Source organism: Ovis aries, chromosome 16, assembly GCF_016772045.2.
Source record: "Ovis aries strain OAR_USU_Benz2616 breed Rambouillet chromosome 16, ARS-UI_Ramb_v3.0, whole genome shotgun sequence".
NCBI lineage: Eukaryota > Metazoa > Chordata > Mammalia > Artiodactyla > Bovidae > Ovis > Ovis aries.
The window spans coordinates 50,902,629-50,926,406 of NC_056069.1; the positions used below are offsets into that span (position 1 = coordinate 50,902,629).

The window sequence follows — 23,778 nt, forward strand, 5'->3', positions numbered from 1 at the left end:
AATGGTTGTCTAAGGAGGCCTTACAAATAGCTGTGAAAAGAAAATATGCAAAAGATTAAGGAGAAAAGGAAAGATTTACCAACTTGAATGTAGAGTTCCACAGAATAGCACAAAGATATAAGAAAGTCTTCCTCAGTGATCAACGCAAAGAAATAGAGGAAAACAATACAATGGGAAAGACTAGAGATCTCTTCAAGAAATTTAGAGATATCAAGGAAACATTTCATGCAAAGATGGGCACAATAAAGGACAGAAATAATATGGACCTAACAGAAGCAGAAGATATTAAGAAGAGGTGGCAAGAATACATAGAAGAACTATACAAAAAAGATCTTCATGATCCAGAGACTCACAATGGTGTGATCACTCAGCTAGAGTCAGACATCCTGGACTGGGTGGATCACAACAAATTATGGAAAATTCTTCAAGAGATTGAAATACCAGACCACCTGACCTGTGTTCTGAGAAACCTGTAAGCTGGTGAAGAATCAACAGTTAGAACTGGGCATGGAACAACATTCAGAAAACTAAGATCATGGCATCTGGTCCCATCACTTCATGGGAAATACATGGGGAAACAGTGAGAAAGTTTATTTTGGGGGGCTCCAAAATCACTGCAGATTGTGACTGCAGCCATGAAATTAAAAAATGCTTGCTCCTTGGAAGAAAAGTTATGATGAACCTAGACAACATTTTAAAAAGCAGAGACATTACTTTTCCAACAAGGGTCCATCTAGTCAAAGCAATGGTTTTTCCAGCAGTAATGTATGAATGTGAGAGTTGGACTATTAAGAACCTGAGCACCAAAGAATTGAAGCTTTAGAGCAGAGGTGTTGGAGAAGACTCTTGAGATTCTCTTAGACTGCAAGGAACTCCAACCAGTCCATCCTAAAGGAAATCCATCCTGAATATTCATTGGAAGGACTGATGCTGAAGCTGAAACTCCAATACTTCAGTCACCTGATGTGAAGAAGTGAATCACTGGAAAAGAACCTGATGCTGGGAAAGACTGAAGACAGGAGGAGAAGGGGATGACAGAGGATGAGATGGTTGGATGACATCACGAACTCAATGGACATGAGTTTGAGTAATTTCTGGGTGTTGCTGATTGACAGGGAAGCCTGGAGTGCTACAGTCCATGGGTCACTAAGAGTCAGACATGAATGAGTGACTGAACTGAACTGAACTGAGCGAAGAGTTGGTTAGAGTACCCAGGCATCCATTGTATAAGTGGGTGGCAAATTTTGTCAAGGACATATACTGTTCTTTCAGAGTTCTGTAGTGAAATAAGTGGAGAGTGAATATTTGAGGGATTGGAGGATTAGGATCAGGATTTTTTTAAGCTGAGGTTTAGAAACCAGGGGCTTCCCTGATAGCTCACTTAGTAAAGAATCCACCTGCAATGCAGGGACCCTGGTTTGATTCCTGGGTCAGAAAAATCCACTGGAGAAGGGATACCCACTCCAGTGTTCTTGGGCTTTCCTGGTGGGTCAGCTGCTAAAGGATCTGCCTGCAATGCAGGAGACCTGGGTTCAGTCCCTGGGTTGGAAAGATCCCCTGGAGAAGGAAAAGACTACCTACTCCATTATTCTGGCCTGGAGAATTTCATGAACTATATAGTCAAGGTTTTGCAAAGAGTCAGACACAACCAAGCGACTTTCACTTCACTTAGAAACCAGCAGAAGAGGAGAAACAAAGTTATATGTGAAGCACAACTCTGGTGGGGAAAGACAGATGCAAAAATTTGCTTAGGCTAGCTTAGGAAAGTAGAAAGGAAGTAAAGAGCAAAAGGAAGTAAAAATAAAACATTTCAGTGCTATCAGATGTAATAAATACTAATGTAGTACAGTTTCCTGTAAGACAGTCCTGCAGTTCAATAAATAGAAGGCAGCTTCACTTCACTAAGAAGGTGGAGAACATCTAAATTTGGAGGACAGAAGGGACAAAATATAACAAAAGCTGACCAGTGGTGAGGGCTCAGCAAAATTTGCAGCAGTTGCAAATAGTGGGTAATTTTCCCAAGTCAATCTTAAATAGACTAGAGCTGTAACAGAAAGCATATGTAGTGGAGTCGTATGTAAAAAAGAGAGCATGGGCTTTTGAGTTGGACAGATCTGAAATCAATATTTGGTGCTCTAGTTTAATTTACTGTTAAGAGTGACCTTGATCAATTTATACATTCATGCTGAGCTTCAAGTTGTTAATCTGTAACCTGGGGATAACACTTCTACTCTAGTGTGGTTGTTTTATTACCACAGAGCAATATGCATAAAGGGTCTACAATCTACAATGCTTATCTAATACATATTCATCTTCAAATGGTAATCATAACTCTAAAGCAATGGCTCTGTCATTATGAGAGCTTTCTTTCTCAAGATAGTTGATAGCAGGAGTCATTTGAGAAATGTAGTACCTTCCTGATGCAATTAAGGGCACACAATATTGTTGTTGTTTTCTGTCACCAAGTCAGGCCCGACTATTTCTGAATCCATGGACTTCAGCACACAAGGATCCTTGTCCTTTGCCATCTCCCAGAATTTGCTCAGATTCATGTCTACTGAGTTCATGATACTATCTAACCATCTCATCCTCTATCACCCTTTTCTCCTTTAGCCTTCAATCTTTCCCAGCATCAGGGTCTTTGAGTTGAACCAATGAGTTGGCTCCTCGTGGTCAAAGTATTAGAGCTTCAGTCTCAGCATCAGTCCTTCCAATGAATATTTATGGTTGATTTCCTTTAGGATTGACTGGTTTGATCTCCTTGCAGTCCAAGGGACGCTCAAGAGTCCTCTCCAGCACCACAGTTTGAGAGCATCAATTCTTTGGCACTCAGCCTTCTTTATGGTTTAACTCTCACATCTGTACATGATGACTGGAACATACTGCATTATTTATTGCTAATAGTGACTAATAAACAATGCTATGCTGTGCTTAGTAGCTTAGTCATGTTCCACTCTTTGTGACCCCTGGACTGTAGCCCACAAGGCTCCTATGTCCATGGGATTCTCCAGGCGAGAATACTGGAATGGATAGCTATTTTCTTCTCCAGGGTATCTTTCCAACCTAATAAGCAATATTAGACTATAAATTCTGTCTTTCTTTTCATGAAGGACAGTGAATTTTGTTGTGTCTTATGTGCTTAGATTTTGATGAATAGATCATACAGATGAGTCCATACTGTGACAGCTGGGACAGAGACCGTGGCTTGTGAATTCTAAAATGCTTAACATCCGGCTCATTACAGAAAAGTTGACTGACTCCTGCTCCAGGTGACCAACTAATATTGCTAGAAAAACAGTTTCACAATGGCATAAGTCACCATTGCCATAGTTAACATTCTTATTTATTCATGAAGAGTCTCTCTCACTTTGTAGCATGCTATAAAATCAACTATGTTTCCCATCCATCTGGAAATTGATTGGGGATAAATGTTACATGTCCTTTCTACACTGTTTGTCAAAGATCTGATCTTAAGTATGGGCTCCAAAATTTTAATATTGTTCCTACTTTTTACTTCTCGCATTCAAAGAACACAATATTAAACATTTCTATGCAAACCTCTGAATTCCCAAGAGACTAACAAAAAGATGAGTTTAAAAATGCAATTAATATGTATATATATGATAAAATACCTTTAAATATTAAAATAAAAATATTAAAGTCTATCAATGATTCAAGTTCTCCAATTTGATTGCCCATTAAGTCACAAACACAGATAAAGTTCAACATGCTAATAGATAAAAGTAGAAACAATATGTATTCCTATAGGGATTTTTCTTTCTAATGAGATCTATGTTGGTGGTGGGTAGTGTGTGTGCTCAGTCATGTCTAACTTCTGTGACCACATTGACTGTAGCCTGCCAGGTTCCTCTGTTCATAGAATTTTCCAGGCAAAAATACTGGAGCAAGATGCCATTTCCTACTCCAGGAAATCTTCCTGACCTAGGGATAGAACCAGTGTCTCTTGCTTCTCCTACATTGGCAGGCAGATTCTTTACCACTTTTCTGCCTGGGAAGCTGAGACTTATGTTACTAGAAGCATATTAGGAACATAAAACACATGGTCTCCTTTCCTCTTCCAACGTCCAGAATGAAGAAAAATTGAAAAGAATATACTCTGGTGAAAGGGAAAGTGGTAAGAAAGCAAGCCTGATTATCCATCCCACAAATAATGCAATGGAGCCTCTAAGAGATAGACCACAGAAATGAACAATAAGCAATTAACCAAACCAGGGTAATATATTTTCCTGTACCCATAATGAAACCAAAGAATGGTCCTTTTTTTCTTTTTCATGTGTAGCTGCCAGATATTTCACTGTTCACTTTAGTTCAGTTCAGTCGCTCAGTCGCGTTAAACTCTTTGCGACCCCACGAACCACAGCACACCAGGCCTCCCTGTACATCACCGACTCCTGGAGTCCACCCGAACCCAGGTCCATCGAGTCAGTGATGCCATCCAACTATCTCATCTTCTGTCATCTCCTTCTCCTCCTGCCCTCAATCTTTCCCAGCATCAGGGTCTTTTCAAATGACTCAGCTCTTCGCATCAGGTGGCCAAAGTATTGGAGTTTCAGCTTCAACATCAGTCCTTCCAATGAACACTCAGGACTGATCTCCCTTAGGATGGATTGGTTGGATCTCCTTGTAGTCCAAGGGACTCTCAAGAGTCTTCTCCAACACCACAGTTCAAACGCATCAATTCTTTGGCACTCAGCTTTCTTTATAGTCCAACTCTCACATCCATACATGACCACTGGAAAAACCATAGCCTTGACTAGATGGACCTTTGTTGGCAAAGTAATGTCTCTGCTTTTGAATATGCTATCTAGGTTGTTCATAACTTTCCTTCCAAGGAGTAAGTGTCTTTTAATTTCATGGCTGCAATCACCATCTGCAGTGATTTTGGAGCCCAGAAAAATAAAGTCAGTCACTGTTTCCACTGTTTCCCCATCTATTTCCCATGAAGTGATGGGACCAGTTACCATATTCTTAGTTTTCTGAATGTTGAGCTTTAAGCCAACTTTTTTACTCTCCTCTTTCACTTTCATCACGAGGCTTTTCAGTTCTTCTTCACTTTCTGCCATAAGGGTGGTGTCATCTGCATATCTGAGGTTATTGATATTTCTCCCAGCAATCTTGATTCCAGCTTGTGCTTCCTCCAGCCCAGTGTTTCTCATGATGTACTCTGCATATACATTAAATAAGCAGGGTGACAATATACAGCCTTGACATACTCCTTTTCCTATTTGGAACCAGTCTGTTGTTCCATGTCCAGTTCTAACTGTTGCTTAATCATGTGCTGCTGCTGTTGCTGCTGCTAAGTCACTTCAGTCATGTCGAACTCTGTGTGACCCCATAGACGGCAGCCCACCAGGCTTCCCTGTTCCTAGGATTCTCTAGGCAAGAACACTGAAGTGGGTTGCCATTTCCTTCTCCAGTGCATGAAAGTGAAATGTGAAAGTGAAGTTGCTCAGTTGGCTTAATTATGTAGTTATGTACAAATAGCTATGTTGTCTTTCTAAAACATTGGCTGAGAAGACCCTTTTGGTAAATATCAGAAAATAACAGTCACATCGTACAGGTTATCAGTCTAGTCTATTATACATATTTTCCACTCAATATTTTGATAGAAAAGATGACAAACACTTCTAAGTATTTTGATTGCCATTTGCTTATAATGACTAACTTTTATATACTAGTATTCATTCTTTTAAAATTCATTAAAATAATATTTCTTATATAGGTAAATTTGATGTATCAGACTTTTTATCCTTTGATGAAAACTTAATCATATAAAACATAGTAATAGCAACAGAAGAAGTATATTAGTTAATAAGTAATCTATATTTCCTTTTTCTCTTTTAATTTTTTCAGTGTATTACACTTGACAAAAAAAGGCAATCAGGCAGCTGTGGTTGTATGCACACAGTATTAAAGGTTATTTTTCTTTTCCAACATGCAAATCTTTAATAGGAATGAATGATAATAAAAGTTTATGAACTTTCCCAAAGATTCTTCAGAATCAGATAACAGGCATGCATTTTCTTTTTTAATTGGAGCATTATATATTTATCCCTTCCCTATAGAGCCTCCCTCCTGCCTCCAATCTCACCCCTCTAGGTGATCACAGAGTGCCAGGCTGGCTCCCTCTATTGTACAGCAGCTTCCTGCTAGTTATCTATTTTACACATTATAGTTCATATATGTTAGTGCTACTTTCTCAACTTGCCCTACCCTGTCTTTCCCCTACCATGTCCACAAGTCCATTCTCCACATTAGCATCTCCATTACTTCTCTGAAAATAGGTTCATCAATACTATCTTTCTAGATTCCATACATATGTGTTGATATACTGTATTTGTTTTTTTTTTTTCTTTCTGATTTTCCTTACTCTATATAACAGGCTCTAGGCTCATCCACATCACTACAATTGACCCAATTTCATTCCTTTCTATGAATAATATTCCACTGTGTATATATACCACTTCTCCTTTATCCAAACATCTGTCGATGGATATCTAGGTTGCTTCCTGTCCTCACTCTTGTAAATAATGCTGCAGTGAACATTGTGGTTCGTGTGTCTTTTTGAATTGTTTTCTTAGGGTATATGCCCAGTGGTGGAATTGCCAGGTCACATGGCAATTTTATTCCTCGTTTTTAAAGGAATATCCATACTAGTCCTCATAGTGGCTGTATCAATTTACACTTTTTCCACATCCTCTCCAGCACTTATTGTTTGTAGATTTTTTGGTGATGGCATTCTAATTGGTGTGAGGTGGTATCTCATTATAGTTTTAATGTACATTTCTCTAATAATGAATGATGCTGAGCATTTTTTCATGTGTTTACTGGTCATCCCTATGTATACTTTGGAGAAATGTCTGTTTAGGTCTTTGGCCCACATTTTTCATTGAGTTGTCTGTTTTTCTGATAATGAGCTATAGGAGCTGCTTATATATTTTGGAGATTAGTTCTCTGTCATTTGCTTCAGTTGCAATGATGTTCTTCCACCCTGAGGGTTGTCTTGATTATAGTTTCCTTTGCTATGAAAAGCTTTTAAGTTTGATTAGGCCCCATTTATTTATTTTTGTTCTTATTTCCATTAATCTAGGAGACAGGTTAAAGATGATCTTGCACGAGTGTACTGCCTGTGTTTTCATCTAAGAGCTTTACAATTTCTGGCCTGTGTTTAAATGTTTAACCCATTTTGAGTTTATTTTTGTATATGGTGTTAGGAAGTGTTCTAATTTCATTCATTTACACATTGCTGTCCAGTGTTCCAAGCAATACTTACTGAAGAGACTATCTTTTCTCCATTGAGTTTTTTGCCTCCTTTGTCAAAGATAAGGTGCCCATAGGTGTGGTTTTATCTCTGAACTCTCTATCTTGTTCTGTTGGTCTATATTTCTCTTTTTGTACCAGTACCATACAGTCATGATGACTGTAGCTTTGTAGTATACTCTCAAGTCAGTAAAGTTGATTCCTCCATCTCCACCTTTCTTTCTTAAGATTTTTTGGCTCTTCAGGGTCTTTTCTGCTTCCATACAAATAGTAAAGTTTGTTTGTATGTTTTAGTTCTGTGAAAAATGCCACTGATAAAGGCATGTATTTCTGACTTGGGTAGGAAGTCTTTTTAGATTCACTCTTGCTACTACTCAAATAGAAACATTTTAAACAGAAATGTAAGCTGTGTTTCACTAATGTATTAAGTCCAAGATATTATTTATTTGAAATGTATGATGGGATTAGAGTCAGAGATAACAGTATAAAAATAGTGTTTGCGAACATTAGAAACTATTATGGTTATGTGAGTATACACAATTTAGTATAAATAACCTATTTTGCAGCTCAGTCTCAGGAGAAGATTTAGAAGCAACAATGTTCCAGAAGCAAGTGTTTAGATCTTGGTATTTACATATACTAAGTGTTTAGATCTTGTATTTAGATCTTGGTTCTTTATACTATTCTTCAGTGAAATCATCCAGCATCCTTGAAATATTGCTGAGTCTAGGGCATATAATATTAGCATAAGGCTATCTTGTCATATCAGAATGTGAGGAGGGAATCTGACATTGTAAGCTCAATCAACAAATGAATGCGGTAAGTCTAAAGGATACAAAGTCAAGTGAAAGAACTTGTGAAGACCAAAGCTGGAAACATTTGAGCAACAAAAAAGATGGTTTAGTTTTAAATTATAAAACAAACACAACATAAATATCCATGAGTTTATGCCAATATGCATAAATTACTGTATGAAGGAGTGAACACAAACAAATGGGAGCATAGACAAATCTTTCTTGCGGAAGATTTCCAAATATATTTTGTAGACATTTCTCTCTTGAGGAGGTGAACTTCCTACCCTGGAGCATGGACTGCATTCAGTGACTTGCTTCTACTGGGCACAGTATAGAAGGGAAAATAGAAGTCACATTACAGTATAGAGTTTAGACAAACACTATTTTAGTCAGTTAAGCAAGATTAGTATCAACAGTAATGTTATCTTTGACATGACCCCCTTGATGTGAAATGATAAGAATGACTTTATCTCTGTGGTTTTACTCCAAAAACTAGTCTCATGAAAAGAAATTAGATCATTCATCCCCCTTGGTCCAACCATGAGAAAAATATCAGGCAAATTCCAATTGAGGGATATCATATAAAAAAACTGCTTGATCACTGCTTTTCAAGACCCATGAGGTCAGCAAAAGCAAGGAAAATCTGAGAAAATATCAGTGTCCAGAAGATGCTGAGGAGACATAAAGACTAAGTTCAGCATACCTGGAACAGAAAAAGGACATTAAGAGAAAAACTAATGAAATCAGAAAAATGTATCAATATCGGTTTCAGTTCCTGTATCACAGTATACCAAAAGTTGTGACCAATAAAGCTATTATATGTAAAATGCTTACAATAGGAAAAATTAGATGTAAGGTTTACAAGAACCCTGAACTCTCTTTGAAACTTTAAGTAAATGTAAACTATTCTAAAATAATATATTTTAGAAAAAAAATATATTTAACATGACAATTCTGTACATGTTTGTCTTTCCAGCTCTATTCAACTCTGGAAATACAGTCCATTTGGAACTTGATAGCACTTTCGAGTTTTATAGGATGTCAGCTTTCTTAAAGGTAAGTGACATTTAAATATCATCAAGATGTGTGCTTTTTACCTCAATAAATATTTTAAAATCCACCTTATTTTTAAAACTTCTTTACTGTTTAAAATATATTTCATTAGAAAATAGAATATTCAACCGTTTATATGATTACAGGTAGTTGACATAGAATGCCAGAACCATGAAACCTAAGTAACCATTTCTTTTAGCAATAATTCTATATTTTTAAGCTACTTCATTTAATTTTTCTCACACTGTTTCAATTTACATGCAGATTTGAGAAGACCTAGTGGCTATGTACTTCCTAAAGAACATAAAATTGATTTTCTTCCTTTTATATTCTTTTTTATGACACTTTGCCTAGTCCTTCATAATTAGTGGCTATTACATTCATTAAATGGATTATATCTTATTTCAAAGCCAAACCTCAGATAAAACTCTGACACAGGAAACAAAGAGACAATGTCACAGATTTCCTTGTCGATATTAATATTAATATGGCAGAATCTAGTTCAATTGTCTTTTTGGAGGGCAATTGTAGGCTGTTTTTCCATTGCTGATGAGAAATATAAACCCTGAGATTTAGACTTTTACAGTTAACCTTCTAAAGACAATAATTAAAGCATAGCCTTGGCACTCCTTGCTTGGTAAGTGTAGTATCTATTCTCATGCCACAGTCAAAACAAGGTTCTTATTCTCAGTTCTCAATCAGTGATCAATTAAGTTTAACCATGATATAATAGCTCAGAAAGTAAAGGTTAAAGACATAAGGCAACTATGTAATTAAGCTAATGTGGCTTTATGCATCTTGCTGTGATATTTGTTCAGATTCACTCAACATGCTCATATTTAACAAATAGAAAAATTATGCCTTTTGTTTTTAACTTTTCTATTTTGAAATAAGTTCACTCAAAAAAATTCTCCTTTATCTATCTTTGTAACATCAACTGATTTCAATTAGTCAATTTTGAATAAAAACTAAACAAAATTTAGGTAAAATTTTTCAGGATAAAAACTTTGAAATAAAATTATTAGCCATTTTATATTTCAAGTGCTACTGATTCCTAATCCTTATTCATTCATTTCTCCTTCAGCTTGTTCATTTATCCTTCAGTTTGTTCCCATTATATTCATATCTACTTTATAGGATACATTTTGTCTTTACTTTGTAGAATCCTTCTTATTTTCTATTTTAAAGAAAATTTGAATAGTTTCTAAATTTCTGATTTTAAATAATATCAGGGTGGGCATTTTCTTCCAGAACTTCAAGGATTGATAGGGTAAAAGAGGTTAGTACTTCAAACTTTAGTCCTGTAACCAGCAACTTATCCTTCTTACATAACCATCAAGCTAAATATTACTTGTGATCCAAGACTGAGTAATAAACATTTAATACTATGCCATTCTAATTATTAATGCAGGACTTTGTGTCTTTTACTTTAAAGCTTAATGAAGCATTAAAATATCCAAAGATCCAAGTAAAAGAGAAACATACTCTTCTTAAATGTCCTTTGGTTCTCTCTGTGCTATAACCGAAGATAAAAAAAAAACCCAGATATATCAGTTTGATAATCATTTTACATAAGAATAGTCTTTAGATAGTAACTTGAGAATGAGTAACTTTTAAAGAATTAGAATGTTCACTTGTTTTCAACCAGGAGAGAGTCCAATTAATGCAAAAGACATTTGAATACAATGGCTTGAAATTGTTTTCTGTTTACTATAAGGATTTTCATAAATTTTACATAAGAAAGTAGACCTGAAATTAATCTCAGTGGAATGATATAATCAAATAGAGTGAGGGGATTGCCTGGTTGTCCAGTGGTTAGCACCGGATGCTTTCATTGCCATGGCCCAGGTTCAACCCCTGATTGGGGAACTAAGATCCCACAAGCCATGTGGTATGGCAAAAAAAAAAAAAAAAAAAAAGTGACATCCAAGAACGCTGAAGATATAGATGTCAAGGCAAACAAGTTTAATATTAAAATACTTGTCTGCAATTAATTTAATTTTGAATATGTTAATGAACTGGGGTCTGTTTGCAATCTTAGTGTCTCCTTTTGTAAATATTTTTCTGAACAAAGATGAGCAATCTGTTTCTACGTTAACATTTTACAAAATTTACTGTCTGTTCTACTCACTGCTTACTTATGTCTATGATTGCCTCACAAGTAATTAATTTATTTTTTTATAAATTATGTCAAAATAAAAAAAAAGTAAATCATGAATTTGTCATATGATCCAACAGCACTCTTTGATTATAGATTCCTTCTTTGTTTCAATTTGAAAAATGGTATTATTGCAGAGAAGAAGTTTGAATTGGGATTCTTTCTGCATGTTTTGTTTGAAAGAGAAGAGCATTTGAGCTGGTTTTAAAAAGAAATTCTTACGTATATGGAAATAAGAGGGTATAGATGTATAAAAGGCAGGATGATATGTATTATTTCATATGTGGTGAGTTTTATAATATTTGGAACATTAGAGAATAGAATGCATATCACATCTGAGGATACCTGGTGAATAAATCTAGAAAAGTAGTCTCAGATAAGGAAGAACCTTGGATGAAATATGAAATCATGTCTGTGCTGGGTCTTTATGTTTCATGTGATGTGGAGCCATTTGTTTTTGCAGTTTATTTTTGAATGTAGAGAAATGACCTAATCAGGTGTGTGTGTTTCTGTGTTTCTGTGTTTATGAAAATGATTGCTGGTAATGCACTTGGGGATTGTAGTCACATATGTGTGTGTGTGTGTATATATATATATACACATATATATGTGTATATATATGTGTATATATATATACATATATCCTTATGTCTAATTTTTGGAAGCACCAACTTCATCTTATTTGTGTCTGTTCCCTAGAATACCTAAGACAATTACTTGTACGCAATCAGTATTCGAAAGAAATTTGTCAGTTTGGAGGTATATTTAAGTAGTTTAGGGTTTTAACTAAATCTAATCCTTAAGGATTCCTTTCGCACTTCATTTCAGAAGGACCAAGAGGTGAAGTGCGATTGCAAATGGGAAGTGTTAGAAATGAGTAGACACACAGAGGCAAAGAAATCAAGGATCTGTCTTTAAACATGAAGTCTTTAGGGAACTGGTATGAATAGCAGGTCCTGACATTAAGAGCACACCCTCTCTCAGCAGTGACGAGGTGAAACAGAAACTGATGCACACACAGAGGGAGCAGTGGATCTGCTCAGCTAGGACTGGATTTGAGCATATCTGGTTTTAGGGCTCACAACATCCTTCTGAGCTGACAATCAAGTTCAAAAATTAGCTGCAGAGCCATCTGTTTAAGAAAGAAATACATTTTGTAAAGCATTATTAGAGAGTATTAAGAAAAGAAAAAATTGTTAGTGTAATTTTTCCCCTAATGGGTTATTGTTTGAGTTGCAGATAGCACATCTAAAGAAAATAAATGCTGGAATATTTCTAATTTGAGGTAATTGTCAAAGGTTAGACATTTGAAACATGTCTGTTAGGACTACACAATGGACTTGTCACTGGGAATTATGATTCATCATCTACACAGAATCATAAGCAGAGAAAAGAAAGGAGAATACACAGCAAGCTGACTATTTCAGCTTAGACTCTGCTAGGCTTTTTATTCTGGAGAGAGAATTGTTCCAATTACTCATGATTTCCTGATGCTTCCAGGATATTAAAACAGTGATATCAATAAGAAAAACAAGATCTAAAAAAAAGATACCCATCTTCCATGGATTTTCCTTCATATAGTTTTCTCTTTGTTTGCTCAATGTTTGGATTTAAAGAACCACAGGATGCTCTTGAAGTCTTGCATGATTGGAGACTCAGGTCACTTGCATTCAGTTTATTCCAGCACAATTTTCAAGCTAATTTTAAAGGTCACATTTCTTCTGAAAACCTAAAGGTGATATTTCCTAAACAAACAAGAAAGATATAAATAAATAGGAGGTAGGTTTTTTCCTAGCTTTAAAGTAATGTTGTTTATATGTCACGCTGCTTTGATGTTATATGACAGGTCATAATTCAGGTCAATGTTACTATCATTCAGGTTAACTTAAAATTTCTTCAGTACCCCAGCAAATAAAAATGCACTTGGTCTTTGTTCTAACAAAAAAATGTCTTACAGGAGAGATAGAGAGAATGCTTGGTTATGGTCTGTGGGACAACAATCCATAATTTACTTTGCAGATGTCTGTGTAATTTAAGCAGCAGGCAGAACAACCACACAGTTGTAGCTGCTCTGGGGAAAGGATACCAAGAGCCTCATAAATCATGGTGAGGATTAAAAGCAATGAACATTCATCTTCTTAACCTCGTAAAGGCAATATTGGAAAGCAGAGGATTAGAACACACAGAGCACGCAATCTTTATGCAGGGATAAAAGATGTCAGAGTTTTTAAGTCTTCTCTCAATTAGCATTGACCTGCCATTTGCAAGTCAGCAGAATATAATTTTAAAGTTGATTAAAAAAAAGGTCCCTTCCACAACAAAATAATTTGAAATAGAGTAACTGATGAGATATATTTCGAGGGTATATTAAAAGTGGAGTCAACTTATGGGAAATGCTAATCATTTTCTTAGATTGAAACATGCTTCTTTTTGACAGTATATGGAAAATAACCTTAAAATACCCAGACCCAAATGATCTTCATGTGTAGTTGAACATGTTTAAATAGAGAAATGTCATGAGAAAATTGTTACTTTAGAATAGTCAAATGAAGCAGATAAAGACAGCTGGGTCTCTTCTATAACATTTAGTAAACAAATGGCCTGTTACTAATTGTTTATATTTGAAAAATTAGTATAATCAAAGGCCTTTGGATAGAAATGAGTAAACTGTGCACAGTAAAAGGTTTCATTTTTTGTTGAAGATAGAAACCTTAATCAAATTTAAAAGCTCTTGAAAAGTACTAATTTTTTTTTAATTTCCTCAGTATTCTCTTAAATCAGGATCAGGATACAACTGAAATTGGCAACTTTATAAAAACACCAGGATAAGGAAGAGAATAAAGAAAATCACTTTTCAAGGATAATTTGAACCTATTGAAGAGATACAAATAGATTCCAGTTTCTGATTCCCTGGTTTAATATCAAATATCCCTTGGCAAAAATTCTTTTAGTGTAGCCAATACTTAATTATCAATTTGAGTTAAGGAAAGCTACAGTACTGTGGTGCTTCCCTGGTAGCTCAGCTGGTAAAGAATATGCCTGCAATGCAGGAGACCCCGGTTGGATCCCTGGGTTGGGAAGATCCCCTGGAAGAGGGCATGGCAACCCACTCTAGTATTCTCCCTTGGAGAATCCCATGGACAGAGGAGCATGGAGAACTACAGTCCATGGGGTCTCAAAGAGTGGAACACGACTGAAACACTAAGCACAGCCCAGCACAGTGCTGCTAATCCAGAGTGGCTGATAATTAAAGTGTATATATATATACATATATATATATATACACACATACACATACACATATATATACATATATGTACATATTTATACATATACACACACATATATATACATATATATATTTATGTTTATATTCAGCTTGAAATGCATTTTGTGTTCATATTGGAATGTGGCCTTTTGGAAAGTCACACCACTCAGAGTCTGAAAACAACCGGTGTAACTAGCAGATCTTTCAATTTGGGCTACTTCTGTCCTGGATGAACTCTCTTCTACACCCCATACTTGGGATAACAAAATTTCCTTCTATTTGGCACCCAATCCTATACTATTCTAATTTAGTTCAAATATCTTTTTAGCTACCACTTTTCCATCCTCTGGAATGGTGATCAAGTACCACATGAATGATAAAAGCCAGTGTAATGATTTTAGAATAAAATAACTTTATTGTATTATTAGTGCAGATTAGTGAAAGTTGCTCAGTTGTGTCTAACTCTTTGTGACTATACAGTCCGTGGGATTCTTCAGTCCAGAATACTGGAATGGGTCACCTTTCCCTTCTCCAGGAGATCTTCCCAACCCAGGGACTGAACCCAGGTTTCCTGCACTGCAGGTGGATTCTTTACCAACTGAGCCATTGTAGCTTACAGAGTGTATGGAATATTAACACAGTTGCCGTATCTCTGGCTCATCCTCCTCCTTACGAATTCTATGCTAAATGTCAGTTCGCTCCACTTCTATTTTTGAATCGATCCTGTTATCATCATTCCAGGTGTCAGTATAATAGTATACTAGTTCAAAGTGTGATATGAAACAAAAGTGAAAGTTACTCAGTTGTGCCTAGCTCTTTGCAACCCCACAGACTATACCCCACTGGCCTGTAATTCACCAGGCCAGAATACTAGATTAGGTAGCTTTTCCCTTCCCCAGGGGATTTTCCCAACACAGGGATGGAACCCAGGTCTCCTGCATTGCAGGCGGATTCTTTACCAGCTGAGCCACCAGGAAACCCATATTGTGTTGTGTATCATTGCATTTAGTTGTTCTGTTATCTGCTTTCTAAAAATATGTGCTGAATTTCCCAGGGCAAATTCAAGATAAGGAGGGCATAGAACTTCGAGACTCAACTAGGCTTCTTTGTCATATAAACGAAACCTAGTAATATGATGTCAATGGGAGAAATTTATTGTATATTTTTATGCTAAAAATAGGATAAATCACATTTGACTTCATACCACCTTCTCTTTAATCATAAAATTATAGGTCCCTGAGTTTGCTATAAACAAACAGCTATTTTAAAAGTACAAATATTTGCATCTCTGTTTCAGTTCAGTTCAGTTGCTCAGTTGTGCCTAGCTCCTTGCAATTCCATACCAGACTTCCCTGTCTATCACCAACTCCCGGGGCTTACTTAAACTCATGTCCCTCGTGTCCGTGATGCCATCCAACGATCTCATCCTCTGTCATCCCCTTCTCCTCCTTTCTTCAATCTTTCCCAACATCAGGGTCTTTTCCAAAGAGTCAGTTCTTCACATCAGGTGGCCAAAGTGTTAGAGTTTCAGCTTCAGCCTCAGTCCTTCCAATGCGTATTCAGGACTGATCTCTTTTAGTATTGACCGGTTGGATCTCCTTGCAATCCAAGGGACTCTTAAGCATCTTCTCCAACACCACTGGTCAAAAGCATCTATTCTTGGATGCTCAGCTATCTTTATAGTCCAACTGTCCCATCCATACATGACTACTGGAAAAACCATAGCTTTGACTAGATGGACCTTTGTTGGCAAACTAACGTCTCTGCTTTTTAATATGCTGTCTAGATTGGTCATAGATTTTCTTCCAAGGAGCAAGCATGTTTTAATTTCAAGGCTGCAGTCACCATCTGCAGTGATTTTGGAGCCCAAAAATAAAGTCTGTCACTGTTTCCATTTTTTCCCCATCTATTTGCCATGAAGTGATGGGACCAGATGCCATGATCTTCATTTTTTGAATGCTGAGTTTTAAGCCAACTTTTTAACTTTTCTCTTTCACTTTCAAGAGGCTGCCTATCTGAAGTTATTGATATATCTCCCAGCAAACTTGATTCCAGCTTGGGCTTCATCCAGCCCAGCATTTTGCTTGATGTACTCTGCATATAAATTAAATAGGCAGGGTGACAATATACAGATTTGATGTACTCCTTTCCCAATTTGTAACCAGTTTGTTGTTCCATATCTGGTTCAGACTGTTGCTTCTTGACCTCCATACAGATTTCTCAGGAAATATGCACCTCTGTTTACATATCAAAATTAATTTGAAGTTATGATTAAATATGGAGAATGGGCCAGAGGGGAAATATATATTGAATGTATTATAATATTTTAAGTTATTTTTTATATTTCAAACACATATGTGAAGTGGGTGACATATAGATAAAGATTAATTCACTTTTCCTCTTTATTTTTTCCTTAATAATCTTCTCCCTAATTGCATGAAGCATCCAGTGCTTGGTATGGAGGGGATAAATTATCAATTAACAGATTAATTTACTCCATAATAGTATTGAAAGTAATTTGTATGTTATTTTGTGTCAAGAACTATCTCTGGGTAGTGTATACATTTGTGAAAGGTATCATTAAAGTTTTTCACATTGGTGCTTACATTTTAGTGAAAAGAGTACAAGGAAACAAATTATATAATGTGTAAGTCATATTTAAAATAGATGATTGATCATCTTTTTAATCAACTTATAGAAAATGAGAAATGTGATGTGGAAAATTGGCTGAGAAGTGTGAAACAGGAAGTTCCTGTGTTGTAGAGCAAAGAGAAAATAGTATCTTGAAATACTGAGAAACACATTTAAGAGAAAATCTTACCAATAAAAGAACATTTGAGAAACTTAAGAGCAATGTGAAGGTAACCATGAACATATTTGAAGAACAGCGTTTCAAAGTCAACTGCACATCCCAGGGTGTCAAGGTGGGAGCTACTTGATACTCCTGATAAACCTGCCTGGTGGAAGCTCTAGGGCAGTGGAGAAGGAATGCGGGAAGTGAGCTCTGATGGAAGGTGGGCCTCATGGGCAAGGCAAGAGCTTTGCTTTTTACTCTGAGGGACCCCAGAAGGCTTTTGATAGACCTGATCAAAGCTGGGCCATGATGCATTTTATTTGTTAAGGGAACTCCTCTGGCTGAGGCACTGATGATCCACTATAGAGGGATAGCCCAGGAGTCAGGGTGACTCTCTTCAGGTGCGTACCTTAACACAGATGTGCAGTGATTGGAGCTGGAAACTGGGATGCCTGTGTGCATGCTAAGTTGCTTCTGTCGTGTCCACCTCTGTGTCCCCCCATGGGCTGTAGACTGCCAGGATCCTCTCCATGGGATTCTCCAGGCAAGAATACTGCGGAGGGTGGCCATGCCCTCCTCCAAGGGATCTTCTCCACCCAGGAATTGAACCCATATCTCCGGCAGCGTTACCCCTGAGCCACTGGGAAAGCCCAGTAAGAGGGATACAATAGACCAAAGTGTTCGAAGGAGGAAGATTGAGACTAGATTTTTGCTCAGTGTTCTGGGAGCTTGAGAAGATGCTTGTACAAGATGGACACCCCTGCAGCCCCAGGAGAATGATGAGGCTAAAGCAACATGATTAATGGGGGAAGGGCCTGACTGAGCTGAGAAGAATAGATATGTTTATTAGCTGAAAGCAAATCAACAAGATATATATAAAAAAAAATAAACTCTGGGAAGCTAGACTCAACATATCTGAGCAGATGCCAGTCAGCCCACAAGGCAACTTCACCACTGTTCTATGACACTCTTTTTCCTCCCAACTCTACATCACATGAGTCCCTTCAAACTTAAATACAAGCCCAGAGAGAGCTATGAAAGAGTGAACAGTATTTCAAAGACCCTGATATACATTTTCTCAAACTGCTTAAATTTTTAGACCTGGCCAAATTTTAAACTGGAGATGGGGTTTTGCATGACAAAAGTCACATCAGTTCTGAACACAGAGGCATGTAATACTGCAAATATAATCCATGCTTGCAATTCATGGTACTATGAAAAGAATACCTATGACATAACTTCTTATCACGGGGGGGTCCTTGGCTAAAACTAATCTTAAGTAATATATAATAGTTGAATGTTTAATAAGTGCCCTTGGTGAAAATATAGGTAGATAAAATGTAAAATATGTACTTTTTATAGTATTCGGGTACAAGGTCTTTTCAAACTTATTTACTATATGCCTTAGTAATGGAATTACCTTATGAGATGCCTCAAAGAAGAGTTATATCCTTGGATCTCACAAATATATAGTTCTTAGTAGATCAGAGCAAGGTGATAATATAGGAAATATTATAATTTATATTTATAATAAATTTGAGGGACCTAAATGATTAGTTTATAATCAGGACACAGAATAACTCCTTCCAACTCTTTAAAAGTCTCAGTGTTTAGCTTTGGTACTTAGAGTGGCAAACCATATGAGCTGCTTGACTAATTTCCACTAATGTCATGCTCTGGCTTCTGTAGAGACTTCACAGTACCCAAGTGATAAAGTTGTCATCAAAACACTTTAAGCAGTTCTAGTGGCCTGGCCGTGATGTCCAGTGTTTCACATTCAGTGGTCAATACCCTCTGTCAACATTTCTTGATAATATTCCTGTTATCTCTGTGTGTAGGGTTTTTGTGTATGTGTGTTTGTGCTTAGTTGTGTCGAACTCTTTGCAACTCCATGGACTGTACCCACCAGACTCCTCTGTATATGGAATTTTCCATGCAAGAATATTGGAGTGGGTTGCTATTTCCTACTCCAGGGGATCTTCCAAGCTCAAGGAATGAACCCACATCTCCTGTGTCTCCTGCATTGCAGGCTGATTCTTTATCTGCTGAGCCATCTGGGAAGCCTCTTTATTTGTAGACTCAGGCAAACTGAGTTTCATCGATTTTTTTTTTTTTTTTTTGAGAATTGACTTACTTTGAAAGTGAAAGTTTCAGTTACTTGGTTGTGTCCAACTTTTTGCAACCCATGGACTGTTGCCCACCAGACTTCACTCTGCATGGGATTCTCCAGGCAAGAATATTGGAGTGGGTAGCCAGTCCTTTCTTGAGGGTATCTCCTTGACCCAGGAATCGAACCAACCCTGCTCTCCTGCACTGTAGTGGTGCTAATGGTAAAGTATCCACCTGCTAATTCAGAGAGAGATGGGTTTGATCCCTGGGTTGGAAAGATCCCCTGGATTAGGAAAGGGCAACCAACTCTAGTATTCTTGCTTGGAAAATTCCACAGAGGAACCTGGTGAGCTGATCACAGAGAGCTGGACATGACTGAGTGACTAAGCATAGCACAGTGATGTCCTTTATGGCTTTTTGTCTTATTCTGATTGTACCCTTGAGATTTCTGCATCTTCTGATCCTACAGCCTTACTTGGTGTGGCCTGCTCTTCTCAATTCCTTGTAAGAGCACCCTTAGCAGGCACAGCTATCTCACAAATCTTACTTCTTATAGCTAATCATGCTGCTGGAATAATGGGGGAGATGTAGATGATTTAGGTCTGATATAAATTTGTCTTTAAGCCTTCTTGGATTCTTGTGCCATTTTATTCTCATGCAAATGGAGACATGCTTGTGGTTCATGGATTAAATAAAAAAAAAAAAAGAAAAAGTCATACACATTCCAAACTACCAAGAAAGGATTATAATAATGTGGCATAGGCCAAAATAAATATACATTGTTTCAACACTTTTCCCAGAGCATGCAATTCAAAGTCAAAGCCCACATGCTTATGTCTTCAAACGTGAAACACATCATTCATTATATAATTAACAAAATTGTGTCTACTCCATTGGGCCATTTAGCATTGCCTGTATAGTGTGTGTTCCCGTATATTTTCAATTGACATCAAACTGTAGAAGGTAAGGCGTAGACTTTCTGCTAGATTCTCTATATTTGAACCCAGATAGCCATTTATTAGTACTATGACTTTGGAAATTTTATTTTACCACTCATGCATCATTTCTTTCTTTCTAAAATGTAGAATACTATAGGTCTAAGAAGAGTATTATATCTCATAAGGTAGTTATAAAGGTTATATGCATTTATATTCGTATACCGTTCTTATAAATAGTTTGAACTGTGTCCATTGTGTGGTAAATCAGTTCAAGTCATTATTAATAAAGAGGCTATGTTTTGTTTTCCTCTTTTCCTCTGGAATTTGGAGAGAACAGAATATGCTCTTCTGTGTTTCTCTGATGCCAGAAATCATGTGTCTCCTTTCATTTCAACATAGCCACCTATCATTGTTGATATTTTAGACACTGCATCCCAAGATGCTTCAGTTGTGTCTGACCCTTTGCTACCCTATGGACCAAAGCCCACCACGCTCCTCTGTCCCCATGGACGGTAGCCTGCCAAGCTCCTCTGTCCATGGGGTTCATCAGAAAAAAAATACGGAGTGGGTTGCTATGCCCTCCTCCAGGGGATCTTCCTGACCTGGGGACTGAACCCGTATCTTTTATGTCTCCTGCATTGGCAGGAGGGTTCTTTACCAACTAGCGTCACCTGGGAATCCCATGTGTGTACACATAGATGTATGTATCTCTGTGCGTGTGTGTGTGTGTTTATGTTTATCACCCAACTTGTCAGACTATATAATAGCAAGACTTTACTGTCATATGGAGTTTGTTATTTAAACTATGAGCAGACACAAGATCTTTGGAAATAATAAATTATTTGTGTATAACACAGAGAGCCCTACAGCCTTGTTAGTTTAATTAATATCTACAAAATATAACCTCTTTTTCTAGCTTTTAGTAATTAGTTTCCACATGTGAATAACCTACTAACAGAATCAATGTTCAAAGATCCTTCATGAGCAATTTAAAGAAATGTTTCCATGAAGAGCAGCAGGCTGCTCTAAAGTTTTTGCTGCATATGACAAGACAGATGGAGAAATTCATTTTTTTAAGCATGATATTTATTCCATGTTTCTCTGTTGTTTGAAATCCATTCTTCCTCTTGCCCCTAAGGGATGCTTGTCTTCTTAGCATATCTTTGAAACTAGATAGAAAGCATATGTTCTGTGTGTCTCTTGGATTTGACAGAAGAGGTGAAACACAGGATAGCTTCTTCGTTGATTGTGCAAATGGGAATTTCCTTTTTGCAACCTGTATTCTTTCCATAGTGCACGATGCTGTGTTGAGGCTTTCTGATAGTTTAATTATCGTCACATTTCATTTCGCAATAAACTGCATCTCCTTAAAGCTAGAGAATATTGAAGTTTAGCATAAATGTCTCTGGGGGTATACTTATGACTTAAATTCTCCAACCTTATTGCAGCACACTCTTTGTGTTTCCACAGCAGCAACAGGCAATTCTAGTGATAAATTTTTCCTGACCTTATATATCTTACAGGGCTTCTCGTGGTCTGGTTTTGATTTTGTAGCTTTATTTAGAGCCGCTCTGTGCTAAACCATATAGCTACAAAGCTTTGTTTCTCAGTTACAATGTTATCATTGCTCAGTTATGGGACTTTCATCTGCTCAGACTCTGCCCAAAACATCTCTCCTCTCCTGTCCACTGACATACCCCAGTCCTCTCACTCTGGACCACCTCACTGCTCACCCCAAGGACATCAATTACTATGTTTTTTTTCCTCATCTCTAGAATCTGTCAGGTTCATTTTGTGACCATCTCATCTTTTCTTTTTTCTTTTTTTATTTTTTTAATTTTAAAATCTTTAATTCTTACATGCGTTCCCAAACATGACCCCTCCTCCCACCTCCCTCCCCACAACATCTCTCTGGGTCATCCCCATGCACCAGCCCCAAGCATGCTGCAACCTGCGTCAGACATAGACTGGCGATTCAATTCTTACATGATAGTATACATGTTAGAATTCCCATTCTCCCAAATCATCCCACCCTCTCCCTCTCCCTCTGAGTCCAAAAGTCCGTTATACACATCTGTGTCTTTTTTCCTGACTTGCATACAGGGTCGTCATTGCCATCTTCCTAAATTCCATATATATGTGTTAGTATACTGTATTGGTGTTTTTCTTTCTGGCTTACTTCACTCTGTATAATTGGCTCCAGTTTCATCCATCTCATCAGAACTGATTCAAATGAATTCTTTTTAACGGCTGAGTAATACTCCATTGTGTATATGTCCCACAGCTTTCTTATCCATTCATCTGCTGATGGACATCTAGGTTGTTTCCATGTCCTGGCTATTATAAACAGTGCTGCGATGCACATTGGGGTACATGTGTCTCTTTCCATTCTGGTTTCCTCGGTGTGTATGCCCAGCATTGGGATTGCTGGGTCATAAGGGAGTTCTATTTGCAATTTTTTAAGGAATCTCCAGACTGTTCTCCATAGTGGCTGTACTAGTTTGCATTCCCACAAACAGTGTAGGAGGGTTCCCTTTTCTCCACACCCTCTCCAGCATTTATTGCTTGCAGATTTTTGGATCGCAGCCATTCTGACTGGTGTGAAGTGGTACCTCATTGTGGTTTTGATTTGCATTTCTCTAATAATGAGTGATGTTGAGCATCTTTGACAAAGGAGGCAAGAATATACAATGGAGTAAAGACAATCTCTTTAACAAGTGGTGCTGGGAAAACTGGTCAACCACTTGTAAAAGAATGAAACTAGATCACTTTCTAACACCGTACACAAAAATAAACTCAAAATGGATTAAAGATCTAAATGTAAGATCAGAAACTATAAAACTCCTAGAGGAGAATATAGGCAAAACACTCTCAGAAATAAATCACAGCAGGATCCTCTATGATCCACCTCCCAGAATTCTGGAAATAAAAGCAAAAATAAACAAATGGGATCTAATTAAAATTAAAAGCTTCTGCACAGCAAAGGAAACTATAAGCAAGGTGAAAAGACAGCCTTCTGAATGGGAGAAAATAATAGCAAATGAAGCAACTGACAAACAACTCATCTCAAAAATATACAAGCAACTTCTGCAGCTCAACTCCAGAAAAATAAACGACCCAATCAAAAAATGGGCCAAAGAACTAAATAGACATTTCTCCAAAGAAGACATACGGATGGCTAACAAACACATGAAAAGATGCTCAACATCACTCATTATTAGAGAAATGCAAATCAAAACCACAATGAGGTACCATCTCATCTTTTCATTTGCAGCGGTGCTTAGTTGCTCAGTTGTGTCCGACTCTTTGTGACCCCAACAGCAATAGTCCTCCAGCCTCCTATGCCCAAGGAATTTTCTAGGCCAGAATACTAGAGTACCATT

The 23,778-nt window shown here is 37.2% G+C and overlaps 1 protein-coding gene across 3 annotated transcripts in view; it reads left to right on the plus strand.

The window, feature by feature from the left end:
* The window catches only part of CDH12 (cadherin 12), a 1,192,649-nt gene that overhangs the window by 372,834 nt on the left and 796,037 nt on the right, over positions 1 to 23,778 (plus strand). For all 3 annotated transcript variants that reach the window (XM_060400262.1, XM_042233916.2, XM_060400263.1), the window contains exon 2: positions 9,052 to 9,131. The gene's annotated coding sequence lies outside the window, so the exon portion shown is untranslated. The remainder of the gene's footprint in view (positions 1 to 9,051; positions 9,132 to 23,778) is intronic.